Source organism: Podarcis filfolensis (genome assembly GCF_964270895.1).
Source record: "Podarcis filfolensis genome assembly, chromosome: 4".
NCBI lineage: Eukaryota > Metazoa > Chordata > Lepidosauria > Squamata > Lacertidae > Podarcis > Podarcis filfolensis.
The window spans coordinates 72,798,172-72,825,168 of record NC_139607.1 but is presented as its reverse complement, the minus strand read 5'-3'; the positions used below and the strand labels follow the sequence as shown (position 1 = coordinate 72,825,168).

The following is a 26,997-nucleotide window of genomic DNA, read 5'->3' as shown; positions in this document are numbered from 1 at the left end:
ACCGTTTATTTAACAACATAGCTCTGGTAAGCCTCTTGTTTCCACAGTACTGTACTACATTGTGTTTAAAGAGAGGTTCAAGCCAGTTGTATCATATAGGAGGCCCAGTACCTGATGACAGTCTGGAGTGGGCAAGAGCATGTATTATGTTGCTGAATTGATTCTCTCTCTCTCTCTCTCTCTCTCTCTCTCTCTCTCTCTCTGTGTGTGTGTGTGTGTGTGTGTGAGAGAGAGAGAGAGAGAGAGAGAGAGAGAGAGCTTTCTACATATGATGTCCAGAACGCAAGCAAATACTCATTTTAAACCTTCTTGATGCTAGTGATGAATCTGCGGCCCTCCAGTTATTCCTGGACCATCACTCTCATAATTCCTGACAATTGGCCTTGCTGGAAGGGGTTGATGGAAGTCAGCATCCAGCAACATCTGAAGGGCCTCAGGTTCCACACTTCCTGCTGCAAGAGGAAGGAAAACAGATTGGGCAGGCAATGTAAAATAGGGGGGCGGGTGTTAGCACAACCTCATACTACCGTTTCTGCACTCCAGATTTCTACTTTTTATTCTCGAAGCTGCTTTTAAAAAAATTGCATTGCAATTCTGATTTGCATCAACCTCTGATGGTGCACCATATATGATATGGGCTTGATTATGCAAAACAGTTTTTTAAAAAAGCAAGTCCATTATTACTTTTTTTAAAAAAATCTGTTTGGGACTCAACCACACATGTGAACATCAGATTAATGTCCCAGGTATTCTTTGTATCCCAGTCTACGTCTACTGATGTTATAGTATCTTGTCCAGGGCTGTTCAAAGAGTTTTGAATATGCCCTAATATGGGCCTCAAATGGTTGCGTTACAAAAGATAATAACTTTTCTGTTAGCTGTTCTAGCATTGTTCTGATAAACTTAATAGCAGTTTCTTACATCTGGTGATGTAGGAACATAATTCCTGACTTCTAATCTTCTTAACCTATCAAAACAAAATGTGGTAAAGCTTTTCTACAGATATAGTGGGAGAAATCCAGTGGCCTAAAATTTTTCATTGTGAGGAGGTCAAGCATAGCAGCATCACTGCCACTTCCCCACTTACTTCAGAATTCCAGTGGGGTTTTCACTTTCATCCATGGTACATAACCCTTTTCAGCCTAAGAACTGCATTACCTTCTGGGCAACCACGTGCCAGAGAGAAGGGTGGGTGGGGCAGCTCATATAACTTCTACCTTTGTACAGCAGACTAGTTTATACACACACTGATACGTCCCTCTCTGTCATTTATCCAGTAAAGCAAGCGGTATTATTAGAATTCAAGGATGCATTCCAGCTAGGCAAAAACACTTGGGGTGCAAGTGGCTCATGAGGGAAGTTGGCTGGGAATGCTTCCAAGGGCCAGATAGACAGGCCGAGTCTTGAGGTTCACCCCTCTGACTTATATGAAGAGGTCAACGTATGTGAAGCTGTGTGACACTTTTGTCAATCCAAAACTGAGAAGCGCTTAACCATCAAAGATTCTAAAACAAATTAATCACCTCTCATTTCCCGAGGACGGCAGCAAGATCAGCCTTGCTCCCTCATTAAGGACATCAATGGATGTCCCTTCCTATGTGTTCTGTCAACCCCGGCTGCACCTCTGTAGTCATGTGTTTTATCTATCATCTAGATTGGGCTCCAAGGTTGTTCCTTTCTCATCATGACCTAGGAGTTGCAGCTGACCAGTTCATGGATGGCCTGACTCTACTTGCCTTTTTCAAGTCATATGCCTATCCGGCTATAGTTAGATAGATACAAAAATTGTCTGAAATGTAAAAGACCCTTCAGACATTGGAAGATCTTCAAGCCCATTCTGTGGAATTTGTTTTGTATGTAGTTGCTATATTAACAGCTGTTAGCTCCTATGAGGTGTGATAGGCATATGTGGTTGGATTTTCCCAAAGGGTTTCCACTGAAGTTTCTTAAGAGATTTAACATTTATTTTAAGAACACATCATTAGTCTGAAGGATAAAATTAGGTGCATTCTGAGAATGTTAAATAATTTTCTTTATATAATGTAAAATAGACATTAGCATTGTTTGGATAATTTTAAATGGCCACATAATTGGGGGGGGGGGCTTTCAAAATAGTGAAAAGATTTCTGAAAAGGTTAATAAGTACTACAGATTTTCAAATACAAGTTTTCCCCAATATTAGATTAAGCTCTGAGTAGAAGGGCATAGCACCCACTCTATAAGAGACATGATAAATTTCATGGCATTTCAACAAATTGTTTTCATGTACCAAGTAATTTTTCGTTATTTTGTTTCTCTTTGTCCATTTTTTGTTGCATAGATTTGTCCATATGCCTATGGATTTCCTTTACGTCTTTTATAACACTGTTTTTTAAAGTGTTTTGTATTTAATCTAGAACAAATTAAATGTTGTGTATTTGATGTGGGATCTAGAATGTTTCTCCTTCCTGGTGTATGCCAGTTAGAAATACTGATAAATACCTATGAGGAATATAAATTGTATATGGCAGTGGTGAAATAAATTTGCTGTGTTTCACCCCATGTAGCCATTTTACGCCATATTTATAATTTATGCAAAGCAAATTGTATTCCATAATGTTCTTCCTTTCTCTTTTGTTTTCTCTTTGTTTCCAAATCTGTACCCTTGTAGCTTGAAGAGGAGAGCAGCATCAGCTGGAATATTTCGTTCCATGTTGCAAGAGACAGGGCGAGTTGGCGGGAATGAAACCTTCTTTTCCATACAGTTGGCTTGAAATGCTGCATTTAAGAGGTATTGTTTCCCCCACCCACCTTTTCTGGAACTAAAAGTGAAAAGCTGCAAGCAAGCATTAGTCTTGCTGCCAAACCACCTGTTGATTCACAGCAGAAAATCCTTTTGGCAACTCATTTTTTACCATATCCAGTTGGAGATAGATGAATAGCTGACATTTGTATACCTTTAGAACCTCTTAGCACCCTAAACCTCAGGTCCACAGCAAAATGTAATAGCTGTTCACCTGAAGAGAGATGGGTTCAAACTGAGATTAAATCGGGAACAAAAGGGGTTTGGCAGAATGAGACTATTCTGCCATTGACATTTGTCAGCTTCACGCAATCACCTTATGAGATCTGGCGTGTCATTCAGAGTCTGTTTTAAAAAGACTAATTTCTGGGATGCTGCAAGACAGACTGAAATATGGCAGAGCTCTAACGAGAGCAATTACTAGAAATACTGAGGATGCACTGGTTTAAGAGCTATGACTCTCGAGGTGTACAGAGTAACACAAGCAAAAAACAAAACAAAAAAACAGGTCCCTTGCCTTCAAAGTGCATTTTAGCAGTGAGGGAGATAACATGGACGTGGGAGCAGGAGACAAAAGAGGCAAGGATAACAGAGAAAGTATAATGAGCTAATGCACCTGCACATAGTTAATGTCAGATTCAGTAAGGAGTAAGAGTGAGATGGTTGACAATATACAGAAGTAAGAGTATGTTCTCCAACCAGAAACTAGTGTATATAACAGTTTTGCTGGGCCAACATAGTCTAGGTTAGAAGTGGAGCTTGAGAAATCCTGGGCAGTGGTGGTGAGGGGATGGCAAGGGTTGGGCAGTGGCTTGAAAGAAAGGTGATAAGTCTGCTTTGCTCTATTAAACATATAAGCTAACCAACTGCATTTCATGGATTTTTTTTTATACATTCAATTTGTAATTCATATAAGGCTGTGTTGCTTTCAATTTTGAAATTTCAATATTACTGTGTCCTTGAGAGCAACCAGTATAATTTCCTTCAAGTTGATAAGGCCAGGAAAATTCTTTGTACGAGGATGTTAGCCTCATGGGAATTGAATAAGTATTTTGACTGATCTTGTTGACGCTGTTCTGTCTAGAACCTGTATTTGTTGCAGTTCTGAGAAGTTTTTGATTTGTTTTTCCCCTGTCTCTGCCCTAATTAATTTTATGAGACTTCCCAATGGACATAATTTATATGACAAATGAATTATAGTAGCAGTCACTGATGTGGTATGAAACTCCTTGTTTATGGCAAATTTAATGTGCTCCTGCATTCTTTTCCTCTATAAACTCTGATCTACCAGTGATTATCTATACTCTTTCTCTTTGTACAGTTCCCACTTCCCTGCAATGTGTGATTTTTGTATCTGTTTTATCGTTACAGGGTAAAATACTGAAAACATAAAGCAATTATTCATTACCTCTGTAGCTTTTAGGTGGTTTCCCATACCTGAACCTGTTTTAAATAATGTTGTGAATTACACAGAAGCCTGCTGCCAGATCAAATCCTGTATCCAGTCTCCAGCTTAATGCAGTACTAATGGGCAATAATCTTCTGTGTTAGCAAAACATTGATGACTAGTGTCAAAATACAGAGAGCACAAACATCTGTGGATGTTCTGTTTTGAATGATGGCCTTAGAGGCAGGGCTTCAGGGGCACCCTAGACATCCGTGTGCAGGACTCATTCTGGAATCTCTTTAAAGGCAGAATTCCAGTGTTAATCTAACAGCAGTCATCCATAGTCTGAACCGTAAATAGAAACTGCAGCTGTATCCCATTAGGTAGCTCTACCTTCTGCGAGAGAAGCCTCTTCATTTCCTGAAGAAACTTTCCTCTCCCACTCTGAATTCCCTGCCTCATCCCCTGGAGAAGGGGAGTCAGACACCAGGGTCATTATGCTGAAGGGGAAATGCTAGAATGAGTTAGTATACTGAGAAGAGACCCTGAGGCATGCCAGAAAACTTTTGTGTAGGGAGCAGGGGGTCCAGTTTGCAAACATTCTTTGGAACCCAAACGTCCGATGTGGCTTCCAATTGGCTGCAGGAGCTTCTTGCAGCCAATCAGAAGCTGCGCCTTAGTTTCCAAACATTTTGGAAGTCGACTGTACTTCCGGAATGGATTCCTGTCAACTTCTGAGGTACCACTGTAATAAGTTTCCTGCGTCAGCAAAGGGTTGGACATGATGAATTCTGTGATTCTGTGTTTTGTCTATGTGATTCTATGTTCTGTCTTCATGTTGAGGCCCAAAGGGAGACAAAATTTGGCCTCAGGACAGGAGACATTTCTCACAGTATGCAGTCTCAAGCCCTATTTTTTCACCCAATGATATTTAGCCTGCCCCCTCACAACTTAATGGACCTATAAATTATTGGCTTTGAGCACATGAGTCCTTACACATCTGTGAGGCAAAGTCATTCCCCTTTTCAGCCTAGTAGAGGTTTCCTTAACGGCTTGGGCAGGGGGACCTCTCTTAAGGCCTACTGTTATTTTGAGAACCTGGAGTTTTTTGAGCATACTGGATGGATGCAGCCTACCAAAATCATCCTTTGAGCCCAAGGCAAGGATCTGCAGTGGCTTTTGTTCACACTTTTAAGACCCCACTGCTGCACCCCATCTTCTCATGCCAGGTGCACTCCAAATAAGAATGGCCACGGCGTCTCACACCATGGTTTGGCTATTGGGTCTAAGCCTGAGACTTGCAGATTCCCTTCTGTCCCTCTCTGTTTTCATCACTCATGTGCTCCTGTATCCTATTCAGTTTGGAGTAAAATGCGGTTGGTGTCATGAGTTCATTTGGGATTGGGTTTAGATTGGTAGCCTCTGACACAGGAGGAGGAAGAAGAAATGGTGGGGGGACTGAATAGTAGGAATCTTGGTTGCAGGAGGGGTGATCTCCCCTTTCAGCTCTGACTTCAACCACTTATGAAGGGGGAAAACCAGTGCCAGTTTCCGCTCTCCCAACTTTCCTGCAGAGTGGAAAGCCTCACAGAGAGCTTTGAGCAGCTGTGGGGGTGGGGAGGCAGAACTGGAGGTGGCAGCCGATGAACAGGTATCTGAACAGAAGGGTACAGTCTTGTAACCTAGAACCAGGCCCTGCCTTCACAGATGGGATCAGATCGACCCACCCTAAAGGAGCATGGGCTTGCAATCCTGACATCACACAGGGCAAGCAAGTTTTGCAAGTGACTGCCCCACACCTCACCCTTATGAGCCTCTAGTTGTGTGTTCGTGGGAGGGAGAAACTTGCACTTTTCCTCCCAACCAGAATTGGAAACTCATTTCAAACACCGAAACAGTGTTTTGCTGTTTCAAGTGCAAGAGCAAACTCTATTTTGTCCAAACAAGGAAAGTGGGTAGCAAATCACATCATGTAATAAATTATTGATGCATAACATGGGAGGAGGGAGAACACATGCATGAAGATGACAAAACCATAGTTTATGTTCCATGTGAACCAGTCCTGTATCTCTGTTTTCCATGGCTACTATTCTCTACTCTCTGATGCTGTGGAAAACTGACTCTTGGAAGCTGAATTATTTGTGTAGAATACATAAATATAAGGAAATTTGGTTACTGTGCACAATTTATTTGTAAGCGTAGCATTTTGACTTACTTGGTTGCAAAACAGGATTCTTATCTTTATAGAATCTAGAGTGCTGCTTCTGGTGTTGTAAACAAGAGTACAGTGGAATATAAGAGACAAAGAGGAAGAATTGGCTTAAGGGGCAAAGATAAGGAGTAAAATATAAAGCTCTCTCTTTTTGGCTCTGAGAATGAACACATGATTAGATTAAGTCATTTTGCTGGAGCTGTCTGAAATATTTTAGCACCCATTCACAGCCTATGAAAATGGCTGAGAGCTTCACATTTCAGAAACACTAATAGCAAAATTAATCTGCCATTATACAAGTTTTGCCTTTATTTTTCAGTCTGAGGTTTGTTTCACATGGTTTTGTGGTGGAGTTCTTGTGGTTGTTGCTGCTTTCCTTTATGCTCCAAACATTAGTAATGACTGAAACTTTCATTGCTTGCAGTAAATACCAGATTACTCAGTCACACTGCAGCTTTTCAGGGTGTGCAGCAGCAAATTCTGCAACATGAACATACTCCTCAGTAGAGGGCAAGCCTTTTCCAACTCTGTACTTTGCAGCTGAACTCATCTGTGCTAGACATTAACTCCAGTATATCCCTGAGTCCTGGTCTGCAGTTCCTTGGCATTTCATCTGTAAAAGGGGATATTACCTCTCTACCTCTCCATGTACATTTTGAGGCTTAATTAATGAATGTTTGCCAAGAGCCTCAAGCTCCTTGAATGAATGTCCCTATATAAGGGCATAGAATTATTATTGCTGTTGTTATTAACTGTATGCCTAAGACAATGGTGTTTGCACATGTAAGTAATTACAATGCACTTCAAGGCATTCTGTTTTGCAATGCTTTTCTCTCCATTTCCTGCAAATCAAATTACTGTGGGATAGATTTGATTTCCACATCATTTTGAAAATACTTTCTTTTTCTTTTTTTAATTTCCTTTGTATTAATTTTTTCAAAGTTCAAAATACAAGCATCCATGACTAAATGCTTGAAACTAAACAACCCTTCCCCCCCAAGCATAACAAAATTAAGAACATCATAAGATGATATGCCGTTAAACAGTGTAAATCATACATAACAAACATGGCTGTAGCAATATATTTCATCCATATCTGAACCACTAATAAGAACTGTTTATTCAAATAAAAAATAGCTGCTTCGTTGTTGTTTTTATTGCAAGAGAGGTGATGGAGGAAGAGAATCAGAAATTCATTTCTAACCGAAACGAAACAGTATAATGGCCCAGTTCTGATGCATGGCACAAGAGCAAATCAGCATACAGCAGCTGCACTATCCCATAACATCATGAACACAGGTTCAATGAACAGAAGAGTGGGCACAACATCTGTGTAGCAGGGCAATGAGAATGAAGTTGGACTCTATTTCCCATTTACTGGTAGCAGTTCTGCACGTTTTACAACTTCTGCAGGGGCTCTGCTTACCCTACTATTAAGATGTTATAGAAGAGGCATATTTTACTCGTATCTTGTCCCCTTCTGCCCACCACCTACCAACATCTGAGAAATACAGTGGTACCTTGGTTCTCAAACTTAATCCGTTCCGGAAGTCCGTTCCAAAACCAAAGCGTTCCAAAACCAAGGTGTGCTTTCCCATAGAAAGTAATGCAAAACGGATTAATCCGTTCCAGACTTTTAAAAACAACCCCTAAAGCAGCAATTTCACATGAATTTAACTATCTAACAAGACCATTGATCCATAAAATGAAAGCAATAATCAATGTACTGTACTATAAAATAAATAAGACAGTATTGTAGATGGTAAAAATTAAAATTACATTTTTTCTCTTATCTTCACTGATGATAGTCATTGTTTGGATGGGGGACTTTTATCCATTTCCACAGTCACAATCAATCAATCAATCAATCAGTAGCTGAACTGGGTTCCACACAGTCACAAAAACAATTTAACCGAAAAAGCCTCAAAAACAAAAACTCAAAATAAACAGCAAAAACAAAAGCACCAAACTTAATCCATTCCAGAAGTCATTTGACTTCCGAAATGTTCCAAAACCAAGGTTCAGCTTCTGATTGGAGCAGGCGCCCCGGAAACAATAGCCGACAGCCACATCGGACATTCAACTTCCGGGTTTTTGGCGTTTGAGAACCAAGGTACCACTGTACTGAATCCTGTACAAAGACTATGTTGGCTCAGGCCACTTCTATCCATGCTGCAGCTAAATATGATGGCCACAAGATAAACAAATGACCCTCCCCACTTGTTGAGGTAATCTAATGTTTCAGATCTTGCCACCCTCATCATTGTGGTTGGCAGTGATTTGATTTGGATCGTCCCCCCCTTCCCATGGTGCTCCCTTGAAGGATTGTCCACCCACCATATGCAGGCCTTGGGCCAGACAGTCAAGACACACACACATCAACCATCGCCTGATAAAATAGTATAGTCTTGACCAGGCTTCCTCAGCCTCGGCCCTCCAGATGTTTTTGACCTACAACTCCCATGATCCCTAGCTAGCAGGACCAGTGGTCAGGGATGCTGGGAATTGTAGTCTCAAAACATCTGGAGGGCTGAGGTTGAGGAAGCCTGGTAAAGACTATACTATTTTATCAGGCGATGTTGATGTGTGTGTGTTTTGCAGGGGAGGGGGGGTTGGCAGTTGTTCCTTCTTTTTTATTGTTCTATTTTTTAACTTTTGATTTGTTAACCATCCTGGGGGACTTTGAACAGAAAGACAGCTTATAAATGGTTTTTTAAAAATAGATTCTAAAGTATTTGCTTTTAAAAATTCCAAATCTTGCACTTAGATTTTTGATTTAATAATATTTCTATTACTGGTAATACTGTAGCATTCACTGATAAAGTCAGATTAGTGACTAGCAAACTCTTCTTGGCTTGACAGAGCTATGGATCAGTATTTATGAGCCATGTGGGAGATCAGTTGAGAAAATGTTTTAAGGGTTCTGACTGGATCATAATATTTTTTTGCGGGGGGGGGGATTTTCTTTCTCAGAACCATGCAGTTTTACTTCAGAATTTGTTATCGAGGTTGTAGGGATGTGTGAGAAATTTGGCTTGGCTCACATTTTAATACAGCTCTACCCAATTTACACTTCCTGAAACAATACATGAATTAAAAGACAGATATCCATTGAAATTTGTGATTTTCCACATTTTACAGTGTAGTTCTCCAGCCAGAAATGTGTATGTATATATATATTAAGTGAAAATAACATACAAAACAGATTCTGTTATGGAAAATTGCTCATTAAATTGTTTATATTAGGCAAGATGGCATACAAATTTGTTTATATTAGGAGAAATGAATACTCAAATGCAGATGAATTCACATTAGGACTTTTAAAAAATCACAGACTGTTGTGGAAGCATGGAAAACTGGAAACTCAAGAGCCAAGTCATTTTTCTGTAAATTATATGTGCAGTTCTAGTCAAATAAAGGAAATACCATTTTTTGTGGAGAGTAAGCAGTTAAAATAATCCATTTCTGAGTCTGTGCCTATCAAGGCTGTGGCTTTGAGAGCCTAGTCTGATTAATGTGGGCCTGTGCAAGTGCAAAATTCGTGCATAAAGTTGCAGTAATGTGGCCATTTGCATTTTGAGTAAAATAAAAATTTTAGGGCATGGAATTTTCTTCATAATACATCTAAGCACTGCAAACTGGGGCGGGGGGGGTAATCCATTATTCCATCCCTTATTATTTCCTACATTTGGAAGCATCAGTGTTTGACATTAAATCTGCCACCTTGACATGAGTCTACCCTGATGGTTTAATGTTGAGTGTGCATGTAACATAGGAGTACATTTGGTCCCAAGATCTGAAGTAATTGAAAATATTTGTATTTATTCCATCAACTACCATCATGAAATACAGACTACAGTGGTACCTCAGGTTACAGATGCTTCAGGTTACAGACGCTTCAAGTTATAGACTCCGCTAACCCAGAAATATTACCTCGGGTTAAAAACTTTGCTTCAGGATGAGAACAGAAATCACGTGGTGGTGGTGCGGCGGCAGCAGGAGGCCCCATTAGCTAAAGTGGTACCTCAGGTTAAGAATGGTTTCAGGTTAAGAACGGGCCTCCAGAATGAATTAAGTTCTTAACCCGAGGTACCACTGTATTTTAAAAGGGAAGCACCTCATGCCTAATTGTTGTTGTTGTTTAGTCGTTTAATCGTGTCCGACTCTTCATGACTCCATGGACCAGAGCACGCCAGGCACTAATAGTTGTGGTCAAATGGAGAGACTCCTAAATGAAGCTTGTTAACTACTTCTAGGTATTTTTACTTCTTTCCTATAAGGTGAAGTGTGGCTTGGGAAACGCTACCAATAATTTAGTTCTAGTATTTATTAAAGCTCTTTTTATTCTGGGCTAATGAAATTTACAGAGTATCTTACAGAAAAGGAAAGCCCTCCACCGCCCCCATCTGTGTAGTAAGACTGGGGGGTTTTTTTTTGTGAAACATCTCCACACAAAAATACTAAATTGGGAACTTGGAAGGGCATTCTGTGTCACAGAGGTACTCTCAGACAGTGCTTGGTCTTTGAAGTACTCCCAATGCAGACTCACCCTGAAGCTTAAAGCTTAAAACCATGACAGAGTAAAGACATGGGGAAGAGAAGAGCTTCACCTGGAAGCCTCCCTGGGGTTTTCAAGATATGAGTAGGTAGGTACCGTACATATGGATAGATTGCTTCCTAAGGTACCCTGGCCTCAAGCTGTGAAAATAGACTGGGAACCAGTGAAGACTGGCAAAAGGCATGCATGATATGCTAATGTTGCCCACTCCCCAAGTTAATGGTCTCACAGCCACATCCTTGCCTCATGATTGAAAGTGGTGTGCTTCTGAATACCAGTTGATCAAAACTACAGGGGGGAGGGCGCTCTTGCACTTGGGTCCTACTTGCAGGGTCTTATAGGCGTGGCTACTGTGAGAGCAGAACGCTGAATTAGAAGGGCCATTGACCCCATTCCAGAAGGCTGTACTGAAGTTTCAAGACCACAACGCAGCCATTATAGCGTAGTGTCAGATCTAAGTGGCAATGTTTCTGTTCCTTGCCTCCTGGTCTAATCCTTTTGTTTCCAAATGAAAGGTGGAAGGAAAAGGGGTGCAGAAGACGGCTCCTCTATGTAAAAATTATCAGTAAGAAGGATCATGCATTCGGAGGTTCACTGCACACATAAGCAGGGTGGGGTGGGGGGAAACAGTTGTACATTTCTCTCTTTGTTTCTTTTATTTTAGCAGCACAGATTATTTATTAACTGAATGATTGTTTCAGTCTGTCTGCAGTCTCAAGATTTTGCTACATTTCATGCATAGCTTCATCACATTTCCAGATTCAGCTTCAGGCTATCACATTTGGGGTGGTTTTCATACTACTTTTTTTGTATAGAGTCCAACAAAAATAATGATAAATTAATGTAAAAATGCCTGTTTCACTGGATTGTTTTTTTGCCCTAAAGAATATGTTGGAAAGTTAGCACCCACATCCATTTTATTAATTTTAGGATGGGAGAGAGAGAGAGAGAATCAGCCATTGTTTCAAATCCAGAAGATGCTGTTTTTAATGCTATACTGAATCCTGGGGACAAGCCTTAATGATGGCATGAAAGCTGAACCTGTGATGTTCTGGCCTAAAGCCAAGTCTTTTGATTGGAGCTGAAGTGACACCTTCAGTTCCTCTTCTCAGATCAACACAGTAATTTACTTGTCTTTCGTGGTCCCATGTGTTTTATATTGTTTCCAGCTTTTTCATACTATAGTTGTTTAAATGGTCCTGGGTTTTAACCCTGCAAGATCTCTCTTGCTTAAAGCTACAATCCTATACATACCTAGCTGGAAATAAGTCCCATTAAGCATAGTAGGACTTACTTCTGAGAAACATGCAAAGGATTACACTACATGTTTATTCAGACTGTGTACAATGTCTCCATGGTTGCCATGTATGGTTTTAATGAACATCTACATTTATACTTCTGAATTAGCAGCAACTAGATGAGTTCCTAGGGATTATATAAACGAGTATTATGTTTATGGTGTCAAAAATTACCCAAAGTCAAATGACTACTTATGGCTGATGTGCTAATAATTCCTTGCTGTTTTGTCACATAGGTACCATAAGTCATGTCCTTTTGACATCCCCAGTTGTGTTTTGGGGATCCATGAATAGTTGTGTGAACTTATAGCCACTGTGAAAGGATTTGATTAAATCTGAAAAGGCTGAAGGCTGAGGTGCCAATTGCTTTTTGAGAGTTCAGTCTTGCAAGATTTCTCCAGCCTGTTGAATGCTATGCTATAATTCCTCCAAGTGGTATTGTATATTTAGGGCTGCTCTGAGTATTCTCCAGAAGTTTTCCTTCCTATGCTTCTGTGGCTCTTCCAAAGTAGGGAGGTGCACTGTCTGTAGATACAGGTGCTTAATATACATTTCCTTATGTTATTGTTGAATTGATTTATTATGGTCACAGGCCAGAAATAATACATCTCCTTTTAGAGAACATGCAGAGCTGTTGTTCTCAGGGTTTCTCAGGGTCTACAGATCTCCAGGTCTTTTGCTTTGGACCCCAGATCTTCTGCCCCTTCTCCCCACTTTAAAACACATTTTTCCCCTTACAGAGCAGCTCAGTGCACTGCAAAGCACACTGTTAGTGAGAGCTCAGTTATCCACCATCTCATTTTGCCCAGAGGCAGTATGGGATTACCCTAAGCCTGCTGATAGCCCCTTCATGTACCGTATTTTTCGTCCCATAGGACACTCCGTCCCATAGGACGCACCTAGTTTTTTGGGGGGGAAATAAAGGAAAAAAATTTTTCCCTTTATTTCCCCCCAAAAAAGCAGGTCGGAGAAACCGAACCAGGTCGAGGAACAGCGGGATGGCGGCGCTGCACCTCCCTGCTGTCCCCCGAGCTTGTGGGGCTGGCCAATGTCTGCCCAGCGCGAGGGGCGCTCTGATTCAGGGCGCCCCACCCGCTGGGCGGCAGGCTGCTATCCGCAGCGTGGGGAGCCCTGCGGGGAACTCCTGCAGGGCTCCCCATGCTGCGGATTTGTTCCCGAAGCGCCGGGCGCTCTGCTTTCAGGGCGCCCGACGCTCCGGGAAGCAGGCTGCTATCCGCAGCCTAGACATCCCTGCGGGACCTCCCGCAGGGCTGCCTAGGCTGCGGATGTGTTCCCGAAGCGCCGGGCGCTCTGCTTTCAGGGCGCCCGACACTCCGGGAAGCAGGCTACTATCCGCAGCTTAGACATCCCTGCGGGACCTCCTTCAGGGCTGCCTAGGCTGCGGATGTCTTCCTGAAGCCTGGAGAGTGAGAGGGGTCGGTGCGCACCGACCCCTCTCGCTCTCCAAGATTCAACGAAAGCCTGCATTTGCCCCATAGGACGCACCCAGATTTCCCCTTCATTTTTGGAGGGGAAAAAGTGCGTCCTATAGGGCGAAAAATACGGTATATGGCTCACATCGTTTGGCTATATAAATGAAGCAAAGGTGTCATTTTCTTTATTGAAACAAAGGCATTTTTCCAAATGCAGAGTTAACTTAGAGACAGGCAGTGAAGTATCTTTCACTGACAGTACTAACACTATGATCATTATTCATTGGGAAAATGCACTCATGCATAATACCCCAAATTGCTATCACATAGAAAAAAGTATCTCACATTGTACACCACACTCTGCCTATGATATACTGAAGAATGCTTTTTTTTTCACTTCTCCATACATACTGATATTGAAGCTGATACTGAAGTAAAACATATTTTACAGGTAGTTGTAAATAAATATTCACATATACTTGTACATTGATAAACAATGTAGTTTTCATAGAGGGGGAGAATACAAGTGCTGAATGAAGTTTTGAGCAAGCAACTCAGTAGGGAAAATATACTCAATTGTTTGTGCAGAAATTCCCAGATTGTGAAAATGCACACATAAATGATGTATCACACATCAGAGAAAAACACTGAGTACACCCAGTACAGTCATCACACCTTGAAAATTGACATAAAATTTTAAGCCAATATGAATATAGCACTCCTAAAAGCCTAATCGAGTCGATCGCACCACAGCCAGGTACATCTGTTCTCAGCACTAACCGTTATCATTAACATAAAACACTTAAAATCACTAAGCTTCAAGTCTGGGGACAGATTTTTCCAAGAAGAATCTGCTAAATAGATTTTAGCAGTGCAGCAAGTGGGGACCTTGGCTACATTAGACTTATACATTTTTGCATCTCAAAGGCCTGTGAACTGTTTTCAGAGGAACAGTCTGAATGAAGAATAACGCTCACACTGTATAGCAATTTCTTTATCACTGTTTAAATGTGGAGGTAAAAGCCTTGAAGCTGTATGAATAGAACTTAAACGTATCAAACTGGAAAGAAATAGTTTTGGAAGGATATATTTTTAAAAAATGCATTTCATTAAAAGTCACCAAGGTGTAAAACTGAACACCAAATACAGGACTTAGTAAGAGCGCACTTTAGGGTATTTGGGTTGTGGGTGGCTGGAAGTCATACCCGTTATTTTCCCGGCCCAAAAGGAGCGTTTGAGAAATCGCTAGCCTCTTTCTGTTGACGTCAGGTGTTGTGTGCTGGATATATGGCACTAGGGCTGCACATCTCTAGTGCCACTGAATTCAATAGGGCATATTCCCTGGAAGATGCATGTGGGTTAGTAGTTTTACTCTTTGAAAAAGAGGTCAAATGGAGGATTTGTTCTATTACCTCCTTGGTTCATTTATGTTTGTTTGCATTTCTAGTGTGATTTTACCTTTCTTGTGGGGATGGAGGAGAGTGAGACATCTGGACTACATAATTCTGATGGGAATGCACTAACCAAAATATTTTTATCTTCTATATGTATAACTTTTAATAAAAGGAGAACCCTATTTTGCATAATAAGAGTCATTGATTCATAACTGATTGAGAGTGAATATTGCAAGCTTTGTCTGGAGTCATGAAGGTAAAATAAAAATGACAAAGAGTGCTGGAGCACTTAGCTGTTTTGTTTGCTTTTTGGCATGAGCTTTTGTATATACAACAGCTGATTTCAGATTCAAGATGGATGATTAACCTACCATTGATGATCTCTAAAAAAACCATTCAGAAGCTATGGGGAGCTGAGGCTGCTCCAGCTTCTTTCATATCTGCCTTTTATAGGCAGCACTGTAGGTCCACTTTCTAACAAGTGGGTCTCATTCAGGGGAGCATACCTCTGAGTGAAAGTTTTTAGGCTCCAGGGCAAAGTTAGAAGGGGTAAAATCCAAGCAATGAGAACAGGCAACACACTCCAAAAGTTTAGAAGCAAAAGGCAGCAGAGAGAAGAGACAATAATAAGAAAGAAAAGAGGGATCAAGAGGGTTTTTTTATGAATAGGAGAAACTGTAGCATGTGTATGCACTAGTGGAAATGAGCCAGACAAAAGAGACATGTTAAAAGTGGAGAGATGATGACAGGAGCAACGGTAGTTAGGTGAGAAGCTGGAACCAAATCAAGGGGACAAGTAGAAGGATTGGGAGAGGACAACAAATGGGACACCACCTAGAGGGGCTGAAGAAGAAGTCAAAGAATGAGTGATAGCATGTAAAGCCAGTAGAGGAGTAACAGCTGCTGCAAAACCAGAACAAATAATATGAATCTTATACGAAAAAACGTGGCAAAATCCTGAGTTAAGAAGGAAGAAACAGTGGAGCAGACTTCAGGAGTGAGTTAAAAGTGGGAAAAAAACAAAACAACAACGAGGATTCCCAGAAGTTAAAGAAGAATAGTACTGCTTCTTGACAAAAGAAAGAGAGGATAAAAAAAGAAGAAAGAACAAATTTATAATTAACATAAATCAATCCATTTCTTAGTCTGCTTCCGAAGACATTCAGCCAGCCTAGCACAGGATTGGAGATATCAAATGCAAAGAGTAAACCACAGCTCAGGGCAAGAGCAGAACTCAGTTGAGGTGGGACATGAGCTACACCAAAAGGGTAGCAAAATTAATCTGAGATTTCATATCATAAGAAGTGATAGATGAGAGAAAATGAGAACCAGAAGAATCAAACAGATTATCCAGATGAATATTGCGGTGCCCGAGTACCAAAGTATTATCTGGAGGAAGAAAAACAACAACAGTGAGCCAGGAACCAAAACCCGATATAAAGGATAAAAGAGGGCAAGGTGGCCAATAAACAACTGCAACCCACAAATGCAGTAGGGAGTAAGATGAAGAGTGTGGTGGGAAGAGGCTGAAACTGATGAAGTAGACAAAAGAAGCCCCACCACCACCACCCAGCCCTCCAGTTGACCAGTATGAGAAAATGATAAACTTCCTGCCTGCTCTATTTATCCTCTTACACTTTCCAAGATGTTGGAGTCAAATGGTCCAACTTAATGAATAATATGTTTCTCTTATATTGTAATGTTTTGGTGTCACATGAAGCTTGCCATCTTTTTAACTTGCCTTACTACTGTGCCAGGCATAAATTTAGCAGGTGAAGTAGTTCCTGGCATGAAGATAAAAGTGATGAGGAAAAAATGTGGCAGCTTAATTTCTTCTTCGTCTTCCTCTCTCATCTTCTTCTACATACTAGGATGCTGTTATAAAGGCCGAGGATCAGGAACGATATTTAAAAAACTGGCAACCCTAATTAACTTCACTGATGCAGTGAGCCATCAGTATAATGCTAATATAAAAGCCTTGCATCAGAGAGAGAGAGAGAGATCATCTATTAGGACTTTGTGGCAGGACAAAGCCAATCTCATAGCTGATACGATTGCAGCAGGCTACTACATCCCTAATCCAGGATTTCTGACGTAGGGATAAAAGGAATAAACTTTTTGCAAGAAAAAAAAGCTAATAAAGTTGCCAGGAACAGATATTTTGTAATCTGTGCTAAATATCTGCTGGAAAAACATGAGCAGCAACGAAGCTGAGAAGACACTAAAAGAAATTCAGGGCAAAGTGCCAGACGCCCAGACGGAAGCAGAATGTGGACCAAAAAGATTGCGACAATCGGGTAATTATGGTTTATGAATTTCAGCTTTAATCTGTAGTTCAGTGAATCCTGATTAAATATCTGTTAAACACAATTAAAGTTTGTTTTTGTATTTCACCGTCTTGATCAGAATAATTAGAGACTGCGTGTTTCATGTCAAAAGTAGCAAGAGGAATTTAGTGAATGAACATCGTTTTTAAAAGCCATTTGTAGCACCAGCTGTTGGCATTATTTTATATTTTAGTGTTATCAGCATAAAGATGGGCCTTCTTGGCACTGAATGTTTTCCAGCAGGACAAGAATGTTTCCGTCTATAATGGAATGGCAGGGGAAAGTGGGGGGGGGGGGGAGAGCTGGTCATAAGACACCACTTGAAAAATGTCAGATAAGCTGCTAGTCCTCAAAAGTTGCAACACATGCAAATAGTTGGAAAGGGAAAAAATGATGCAAGTAGATTACCTGGCAAGTTCTTTTCTGTCAAAGTTGAATTGGGAAATGGAAAGGAATAATGTAGAGGATGTACCTCAAGAGATACATACAGTAATTGTAGGGCAGCTTTCACCAACCCGGTGCCCTCCAGATGTTTTAGACTACAGCTCTCATCAGCTGTATTGACTGGGGCAGATGGGAGTTATAGTCCAAACAATAATAATAATTAATAACAATTTATTATTTATACCCCACCCATCGGACTGGGTTTCCCCAGCCACTCTGGGTGGCTTCCAAAAAAATATTAAAATACAATAGTCCTTCAGATATTAAAAGCTTCCCCTAAACAGGGCTGCCTTCAGATGTCTTCTAAAAGCCAGATAGTTGTTTATTTCCTTGACATCTGATGGGGGCGGCGTTCCACAGGGCCACTACTGAGAAGGCCCTCTGCCTGGTTCCCTGTAACTTCACTTCTCGCAGTGAGGGAACCACCAGAAGGCCCTCGGTGCTGGACCTCAGTGTCAGGGCATAATGATGGGGGTGGAGACGCTCCTTCAGGCATACTGGGCCGAGGCTGTTTAGGGCTTTAAAGGTCAGCACCAACACTTCAAATTGTGCTCAGAAACTTACTGGGAGCCAATGTAGGTCTTTCAAGAGCGGTGTTATGTGGTCTCGGTGGCCGATCCCAGTCAGCAGTCTAGCTGCCACATTCTGGATTAGTTGTAGTTTCCAGGTCACCTTCAAAGGTAGCCCCACATAGAGCACATTGCAGTAGTCCAAGCGGGAGATAACCAGAGCATGCACGACTCTGGCAAGACAGTCCACGGGTAGGTAGGGTCTCAGCCTGCGTACCAGATGGAGCTGGTAAACAGCTGCCCTGGACACAGAATTGACCTGTGCCTCCATGGACAGCCGAGAGTCCAAAATGACTCAATCTGTTAGCCTCCCTCCATCCTCCTACCGCCTCCAGATACTCACACAGGACCTTCACTGCCTTCACTGGTTCTGATTTGAAAGAGAGGTAGAGCTGGGTATCATCCGCATACTGATGAACACCCAGCCCAAACCCCCTAATGATCTCTCCCAGCTGCTTCATGTAGATGTTGAAAAGCATGGGGGAGAGGACGGGATCCTGAGGCACCCCACAAGTTAGAGCCCAGGGATTTGAACACTCATCCCCCAACACCACTTTCTGAACACAACCCAGGAGGAAGGAGTGGAACCACTGTATAACAGTGCCCCCAGCTCCCAGCCTCTCAAGATGGTCCAGAAGGATTTTATGGTCGGTGGTATCAAAAGAGATCCAACAGAACTAGGAAACATCTCTCACCTTTGTCTCTAGCCCACCAGAGATCATCGACCAGCGCAACCAAGACCAAAAGATCTTGAGGGCACCAGGCTGTTGACAGCTGTTGTAGGGAGCCATCTGTTTGGCTACATCTGGAGGGCACCAGGTTGGGGACCACTGCTTTTGGGAGCCATTTGTTTACCTTGTGATCCTGGTTAAGCAACCTCTTTGCAGTCTTCATAATCACAGCAATGCTTCTACTATCTCCTAACGAAGGCCTGAGATTCTGATGTACATATCTTAAATATATCGAGTTTCTCTGTAGCCAGTTCAAAGGCTATGAAGCCTACCCATCAATTGATACAGTAACAGACTGGCCTCTTTCTTTCTCACCTGGGCTTGGATCATCACTGCAAGAGATGACATGATGGTGCCTTGAATTCTGTTTTTAGGAGTCATTTGCTACGGAAGATAAACCTGATTGCATTTATGTTTGACTCAAACCACTACACTAGGTTCAAATTGTCATATGCACTAATGCTAGGCAGACTTCATTTAATTAATTGTATTTCTTGTTATGCTGTCTTTCCTCCAAGAAGCTACGGGTGATCTTACACTTTACCCTCATAACAGTCTTTCAGTGTAGGTTAAGCTGAGAGTTAATGATTTGCCCAGTCTCCCACTGAGATTTATGACGAAGTCCCAATTTCTAAAGCAAAAGGAATGAAAGGGTAAGTGGTTCTGAACCCTCTTCCTGCAGCCTCTCCTCTCAACTCTAGTCCCTAACCCAGGCTCTGAACTGCCTGCAGGGTGGGGGATAAACTCTGGTGTGAGGGGAACTGCAGGAAGTGCTCCTCAGCTTCAGTGCCCCTCTCTCACCTTGCACTTTTGTTATTAAAGCAAGCCCTATCACCTAGTTTATATATTGCATTCAAAAATCTGGGTCAATCACCATACATCTAGTATCTGTCTGAGCAGGGATTTGAATCCGGGTCTCCCTAGACTAAACCTAACTCTGCATATGTTACACTACACCAGTGACCTACCCAATATTAAATGACTGAACCATTTTAGCTTGCAGTTTCCAATGGAAAGAGCATTGGCTTTTTAACTGTGTTTGGGGAGACTCAGGGGGTCTTCAGTGAGAAGATCATTAATTATATACAGTACAAGTTTCCAAGCAAGACAATTTACCCAAGAATATCATTCCTTTTTTGTGATGCACAGTGGAGGATGCTTTCTGGCCTATTCATGGGGAGCCATGATGAGGTACCGCAGGACTCACCAGAGTTCCGCATTAACCAAGTGTACTCTTTAGAACACCATTTTGAATCCTTTGCAACATGCAGTAGTTTGGAAACTTGTGAAATAGATGAGGCTGCATGAATACTGTCCACACTCATTAAGGAGAAGCAAGCCCCATTAAACACAATAGGCCTTAATTCTGAGTAAACATCCATATATATATATTTATTTAAAAGCAATATACTTTCAGTAACACAAGTATTTTAACCCTACTGTGTTCCCTTATAAAGGGACGCAAAAAGAAAATCCAGTCTGCAAGTGACTGCAGATTTCCAAATTGGCCTTTTGGGAGAGCCATAGTGATTCTAATTCCAAAATGGAATCAAGGTTAATGGAGAAAGTGTTGAATGCAACTTTAAAATCAAAGCTATGTTTAAAGATATCATCAAAGGCTTATAAAACATGGCTGCCTTTTTATAAACTCCAAGCCCTGCAGATATGGTGCCCCTAACAGAGCAGGGAGAGAAAAGATCAAAGCAGAAACTATCATTTAAGTCTGTTTAGGCGAGAAATTATATCTAGAATCAGTCTGTGAAGACATATGTTGATGTTGAGACTTTCACAGCACTAACATTATTTACTAAAATGTGTAGCCTCTGATATGGTACAAACAATTCTATCTCACTAGGGGAAATGGAAGAGGGCATTCACTTCGGAAAATGAAAATGAAGGGCAGCGTTGACTGGCTACTAGCAGAATGAGATTAACACATCCACATAGAAGTATTGTTCTTGTTACTGAAATAACAGTCACTGGTTTCTGTGAACGTGTGCTCTAAAACAGGATTTTTAGAATTCTTTGCTCTAATATCACCAACTGACATAGTGGATATTCTTTACTTGAGTTTGCTAGAATGTGCCTTCAGAATACACCAAGATCTTGTCCTGTCTTCTCACAGTGGGTTTTTTTTAATGGAAAGCAAAAGTTAGAATTCATTGCTGTCATTCATAAGCTTTTTAGGAATCCCTGAAGTAGTGGGTTGAGATGGGGGTGGGGGGGCAGGTTGGGGCACAACTTTATTCAATAACAGAGCTATAAACATAAGCATCCAGCTGCTGGCTCAGGGACTTATTCCATGAGTATTAATGTATGATAAGGTCTCTCACACGAGTTCAACCCTCAGTGACTGCAATGTTAAGTGATGATACCCATCACAGTTCAAAAGGTGCAACAGGCAGACCTTTCAACTTAAAAAACAAGAGTTTGCATTATGATGGTTCTGCTCCTACTGGGAAGACTGGCTCCAGAAGGTGGTTGTTGAGGAGCATTATTCAGCTTTGTGGGTTCTCCAGAATGGGGTTCTGCATGGGTTGGATATGTCCCCCATGCTGTTTAACTTCTGCGGAAGTCACTGAGTGGGGTCATAGTGTTTTAGAATGTGTTGTCATCAGTATACTGAAAACACACAGCTCTAGTTGTCCTTTTCATTTTCTGCAGGTGAGGGAGTGAATCAGTGCTTGGTTGTGATAATGGACTAGATGAGGGCTGATAAACAGAAGCTTATTCCAGACAGGACTGAGATGCTGTTGGTGGGTGGTTCTTCTGACCAGCTAAGTGGTGTAATCACACCCCCTCTGAAGGAGAGGGTTCATGGTTTGGGTGGTTTTTTTTTTTATCCTTTGCTGTTGAGGTACAAGTGGCTTCAGCGGTGTGATGTGCCTTCCATCAGTTTAACTACAAAATAACTTGGCTACAGTAATCTGTGCTCTGGTAACCCCAAGGCCGGAAATTAACGTTGCATAAAAGTCCAGAACACCACACTCGCTGTGCGTTATGAAGTAAGCTTCTCTAGAGCATCAGTCTTGTGCAGTGTCGTGTTTACTGTACAAACAAATCAGCTACACTTAGTACTTTGGCCAGCCAGCAGTCAATATGGCTTGGCTTGATAAACTAGCACACAAAAGTAGATATTGTCCCATGTTACCAAGCCAATTAGAGTCCGAGCCACCAATTACACACTATGCTTTAACAGGCATAAACTGGTAGCAAAGGAACAAATGCTGCCAGAATCTTCACATCCTTGACAGATTGTTCAAATGTTACATAGAAATGAGGAATGTAACAGCACAAGTAAGAAATGTGAGGTTTTAGTGAGTGCCATCCAGAGTACCGGAAGATTGCTATGCTAAAACAAGTTGTGTATCATTTATTTTACTGTCATTTATAAGCAGGGATGAGAATTAAATTTCTAGAGCCATTTTTTTTAAAAAAAGCTTTCTCTATGTGTCTGTATCCCCCGAAAGAACTGTAGCTGGAGTCAGTCTGAGCCTCAACCTCCCAGGCCAGGTGGGAAAAGGCCTGCAAGGCAGGGAGCAGGTATTCCAGGACTCACAGCTGAGATGATGATATTTCTCCAGCCCTCTAATAAAACACAAATACACAACCCTGTGTATTTGCAGCAGAGCAAATACTAGTCAGAAGCTAAGTAAGGCTGAGAACTGGCATCAATTAGAACCAATATTATTTAGCATAAAAAGTATATATTTTTTACATTTAAGAGTGTAGCTCTTAAGGCTTTACTGAAATATTTAGATGCAGTGGAACAATCTCTGAATATTTCTTATGAATGGATGGCTCTAGAACAAGACAATTTTTATTTGGCATTTTCTCACTTGGTCACTTTCCTGTAGTCTATATAGGGCACATCAGTATTGCAAATTTTATTTATTCTTTCCAGAATGTACTTTAAATTCATTAGCTATCTTTATAATAGTTATAGATGAAGCAGCACTTTCATTCTGAGTCCTCTGTCTACAGTGGTTTGTAACTTCTGAAACAATGACCTTTTTGGCTGAAAATTCTCATTTGTGTTTTAAGCTCAAAGTGAGTATTGTTTTGGAAAGTCTGAAAAAAGAAATCCATTAATCCATTTATGAGGACTAGACATTACAATAAGTTGTACGTGCAGTTATATTTGATGACCTACATAGTCCAATAAAAGCACATTATTATTTTCCCCTGGTTTTAAAAGAAATATCAAGGACATTTTTCTATTTACATTTTCAAATTTCCTCAGCCTTCACTTCTTGCTTTTGCTAAAAAAAACTGAGGGAGTGTACTGATGCAGAACCTGGTTGCTTTCAGTATGACTTTAAAAAAAAATTCTGATGTAGTAACACTTAAGAAATACCTCACAAGCGGCAATATGATGTAACTATTAAAAGAATACTCTTGTCTAAAATGGTGGCTGTGTGTTAAAATCCAATGATAATTGTGAAATGTTGAAGATGCAATCTTCAATATTAAGTTTTTCAACATGTTGCATATCACTGAGAAATAGGTTCAATTTGACAAATCTCACCAATTGCTCCTATTGTAGAGCCCCATGTGCTCCGATTCATACATGGAAGTCCTGAATGAGTGACCTAAGGAATGCATGCATTTATCTGTAAGCCGCCTTGAGTCCCTGTCAGGGGCATGTGCCAGGATTTTCTTGACGATTTACACTGCAATTCTGTTACATGTCTACTCAGAAGCAGGAGTGACTGGCATGGTGAAGCAATGCTCTGCTACCACCCTCCCAACTGCAGTGTCACTGTCGCTTACAAGACCAGGGAGGGGCAGGCTGACATTGAGGTCGAGTCTGTGTGGCAAGTCAGCACTGGCCCAATTTCAGTGGCACCGTGGCTCACACTCCAGTAAGCAGCAGGAACACCACTGCCAGAAGGGTGGCATTCCCTTCACTCCTGCTCAGAAGTGAATCCCTGTTAGGTACATAAGTATAGGACTGCACTGCCAGTGTGGTGTAGTGGTTAAGAGTGGTAGACTCGTAATCTGGTGAACAAGGTTCGCTTCCCCGCTCCTCCACATGCAGCTGCTGGGTGACCTTGGGCTAGTCACACTTCTTTGAAGTCTCTCAGCCCCACTCCCCTCACAGAGTGTTTGTTGTGGGGGAGGAAGGGAAAGGAGATGATTAGCCGCTTTGAGATTCCATAGGGTAGTGATGAAGCAGGATATCAAATCCAAATTCCTCCTTCTTTAAAGGTGACTGAAAGGAAGACCCAACTTTAGTTCCTGGCATCTTCAGGTCGGGCTCCCATATAAAACTGACAGAGCCACTGTCATTCAGTGTAGACAATATTAAGCTAGATGGGCCAATGGCTTATTCACTATACGGCAGCTTCCTTTGTCTCAGGAAGTATTTGAGCAGATTGTTATGATTTAAACATTTTTAATATGTGAATAAAATATATGCACTGTTCTGTATTTCTGTTTACATAAGCACGATAAATTTCTCATCCATCCACAACCCACACACTTGATTGGTTCTTTTGTTTGCAGTAAACACACTGAATTCAGTAGAGATTCTTTTCATCGGTGCGAATGAAGCCAGTGTGGAATCTATTGTGTAAACTTTGACCCCAAATTTCTATGACTTCTGCACAACTGGAGGGGGAGAGATAACATTGCATTGACCTAGCTTTTTACGTTTAATTATACATATTGGGCTAAAAGCTCTAAAAGTTGTTAATGTTTTAAGTCTTAGCTACTTTTGCAATTGAAAGATCTCTCCACCCCCCAATGATTATTTTCTGTTGTAATCAAAAGGACATTAACATGGACAGGAAATTAATCTAGCACTCTAGAGATTAATATTAATCTGGTAATGTACTGTCCTCATGATTTCGGGAATCTGTTCTCTTATGGTGCATTATGGCAGTGTATTTATAAACTACTAGGTAAAGGTTCCTTATATTTAAAATATGTTCTTATACCTCATTTCACTTCATTTTAGCTTTCTAGAAGAAAGAAAGGTGTTTGCTTTCTTTCAAATGATGTTGCATGTACAGTTAATTCTGTGTTCAGTTTAACATATTGGAAAGGGTTACAATTTGTGGAAAATAACTTTATGTTATATTTTTTTATAACGTGCCTCTTTCTGCTGCTCTGAATTCTAGTTCTTCCAAATCTATGTGTAAACTAGGTTTCATGAAGTTGTGTGGCTGCAGCTTACGGTATACTGTATAGCAGTTGTGGCCAGTAGTGTTTCTCTGCATGTATACTTTGGTATGGAATCTTGCTATTTTGGTCTTGGAGGATAGGACATACAGCAAAAATGAAGGCTTGTCGTGTCCTTTGTGGGTGGTGCCATTTGCTGCCTGGTGCAGTATGCAGCAGGCCGGGAACCTGGAAACAGAGGAGGAGGGTCGCTATGTGTGGCCAGAAGGCGAAGCGAGCTCCCCCCTTCCAACCGCACGTTTCCTGGAACAAAATTGGCTGCTAATCCAGCCAATCAGGAGAGCGCCATGGGGTTGGTCAGGGGTGGAGGCCTAGTGGCAGCCAAGACCACCTTCCCGCTTTTAAGTGGAACGGCACTCTGCCTCTTGCCTGTGTGGAGCAGATCAACGTTGGATCACCACCCGCACACACACATTGTTATCTTTCAGCCCACAGGTGATAGGGCTCAACAGTGTGAGGACATTGCTATGGAATTCTTGGCCATCATATTTTGGGGCCAGGGAGGATTTTTTCCTGCAGTCTAATTGGCGTGTTTGCAGGATTTCACCTGCCTCTTAGCAGACATCACAACTTTGGGAGATAAAGCATTGGGTGGTATTCTTTAACATCAGGTTAGCCCGTTAAAAAGGTCCAGGAAGGAGAATTGCTGTCCAGGAGCCCACATGGGGGCCAATGAGCCATAGCATACCTTCCAAGAGGCGGTGCTGGCAGGAATGACACACTTGAGCCATGTCAAGGAGCGGCCTTCATGCCAGGGCCAACCCATCCCAGGCAGGCTGCACACCTTATGTGCCTGGGGCAAGCAATATGTGATGCCATCTTACTGTGGGTGTGATGTCAAGTCAAAATTTCATGGGATTCTGTAGCTGCACCTTATGGGGGGGTGGGGACACCAAGGCAGGACTTATGGAATATTGTAGCATTTAGTTTGGGCTTTTTGAAATTCCTTGCTGTTTTTATGTTCAGCAGTTTTACATGCAGTAGTCATGAGTACTTTGGGGTTATACAGTTCTAAAAGAACATCACAGACACCTTGAATTTAGACATTATGTTTTGGTTTACAAAGACTCAGGTGTTGGCTTGAATGAAAAAGCAGGGTCTGCATTTTTTAAAAAGTATAGTGTTTTGGTATCCGGACTGCTGTGTAATGAAGCGACCAACAGGAAAGGAAAGTGTAAAATTCAAACTCAGGAACATGCATGGAAGCTACTGATTATCTTTTATGTCTGAATGGGAAATATGCTATTGGTGCTCAAAGAGATTAGTGTGAGTATAGTGTTTAAGAATAAAATGAGGCGGGGTTGGAGAGCTTCTGTAAAAATGCTTCTTTAAAAAAAAAATCCAGAGAGGCAATTTTCATCATGCCTTCATTGTCCCCAGAAGCATCTGCTTGGCCACTGTTGGAAAACGGATGCTGGACTGGGTAGACTGGTCTGATCCAGCAAATCAGTTCTTACGCTGTTGAAATATAACAGCCAGATATTTGCCATAATTTAATGTAACTTTCAACAAAAATATGGAAATCAGCTAGCACAGAATCCAGCTATGTTTGCTGTGTCCTCCATCTTTAGACTGTGATAAATGTAGACTTCAACATCAAGTGGGCTTTTTCTCTTTTTCTCCCCATCTCCTTTTGCTTGGCATTCAGTCTCATAAAGAGTTCAAAAGCTTGCCCA

The 26,997-nt window shown here is 41.4% G+C and overlaps 1 protein-coding gene across 46 annotated transcripts in view; it reads left to right on the top strand.

Annotated features, from left to right (window-relative positions):
* ZBTB20 (zinc finger and BTB domain containing 20) overlaps positions 1 to 26,997 on the top strand; it is a 513,065-nt gene that overhangs the window by 313,888 nt on the left and 172,180 nt on the right. For all 46 annotated transcript variants that reach the window (XR_014546995.1, XR_014546996.1, XM_083609064.1 and 43 more), the window contains one exon: positions 2,651 to 2,770. The gene's annotated coding sequence lies outside the window, so the exon portion shown is untranslated. The remainder of the gene's footprint in view (positions 1 to 2,650; positions 2,771 to 26,997) is intronic.